The 1,543-nt window shown below is 37.3% G+C and overlaps 1 non-coding gene across 1 annotated transcript; it reads left to right on the forward strand.

The window, feature by feature from the left end:
- Positions 1 to 513: 513 nt before the first annotated feature.
- On the forward strand, positions 514 to 620 carry LOC115833374. Its single transcript, XR_004028812.1, has one exon. It is a non-coding gene; the product is annotated as a U6 spliceosomal RNA (small nuclear RNA).
- Positions 621 to 1,543: the final 923 nt, after the last annotated feature.

Consider the following 1,543-nt stretch of genomic DNA (forward strand, 5'->3'; position numbering starts at 1 on the left):
AATTTTAATGGAACCACATCCCCCAGAGATAAGGAAATCAACGCAGGGAGAGACTCAGTCACTTTCGTAGGAATACTCATCTATAAAGCAGTAGATTCAGGATTCAATGCCAAACAGCCTCTTCCAAAGATTTGCTCCTAACCACTGTATATTTTGCCTCCGAGATAAAAACAAAATTGAAAAGGAGGTTTGGGGTCAAGTTGTAGACCATGGATCAAACGCCATCCTCAGAAATTGTTATCTTGTTCTATTGGTATAAAAAGTCATTGCAGGCTCAAGGGAAGAGTGTGGTAAAGCCGGAACTGTCTTACAGCAGACGGGGGCACCACCTTCCTGGAGGGTAATATGGTAAGTGGTATGAATGCAAAGGCCTACAAGGAGCTTTTTGATGCATTAATCTCAGTTTTAAACATTTATATGCAGAAAATAATTGGAGAAATGTATAAAAATATATGTATGGCTATGTGTGCTCACGGCAATAATATTTCAAATAACAAGAAAAAAAGAAGATCTGTGCTTGCTTCGGCAGCACATATACTAGAATTGAAAAGATACAGAGAAGATTAGCATGGCCCCTGTGCAAGGATGACATGCAAATTCTTGAAGTGTTCCATATTTTTACAAACCTGACAAAAATAAGCAATGGGGAAAGGATTCCCTATTTAATAAATGGTGTTGGGAAAACTGGCTAGCCATATGTAGAAAGCTGAAACTGGATCCCTTCCTTACACCTTATACAAAAATTAATTCAAGATGGATCAAAGACTTAAATGTTAGACCTAAAAAAATAAAAACCCTAGAAGAAAACCTAGGCAATACCATTCAGGACATAGACATGGGCAAGGACTTCATGACTAAAACACCAAAAGCAATGGCAACAAAAGCCAAAATTGACAAATGGGATCTAATTAAACTAAAGAGCTTCTGCACAGCAAAAGAATCTATCATCAGAGTGAACAGGTAACCCACAGAATGGGAGAAAATGTTTGCAATCTATCCATCTGACAAAGGGATAATATCCAGAATCTACAACGAACTTAAGCAAATTTACAAGAAAAAAACAAACAACCCCATCAAAAAGCGGGTGAAGGATATAAACAGACACTTATCACAAAAAGACATTTATGCAACCAACAAACATATGAAAAAAAGCTCATCATCACTGGTCATTAGAGAAATGCAAATCAAAACTACAATGAGATACCATCTCACTCCAGTTAGAATGGCTATCATTAAAAAGTCAGGAAACAACAGATACTGGAGAGGATGTAGAGAAATAGGAATGCTTTTACACTGTTGGTGGGAGTGTAAACTAGTTCAACCATTGTGGAAGACAATGTGGTAATTCTAGGATCTAGAATCAGAAACACCATTTGACCCAGCAATCCCATTACTGGGTATCTACCCAAAAGATTATGAATCATTCTACTATAAAGACACATGCACACATATGTTTATTGCAGCACTATTCACAATAGCAAAGACTTGGAACCAACTCAGACGCCCACCAATGATAGACTGGATAAAGAAAATATGGCACATA

Source organism: Nomascus leucogenys, chromosome X (genome assembly GCF_006542625.1).
Source record: "Nomascus leucogenys isolate Asia chromosome X, Asia_NLE_v1, whole genome shotgun sequence".
NCBI classification, from domain to species: domain Eukaryota; kingdom Metazoa; phylum Chordata; class Mammalia; order Primates; family Hylobatidae; genus Nomascus; species Nomascus leucogenys.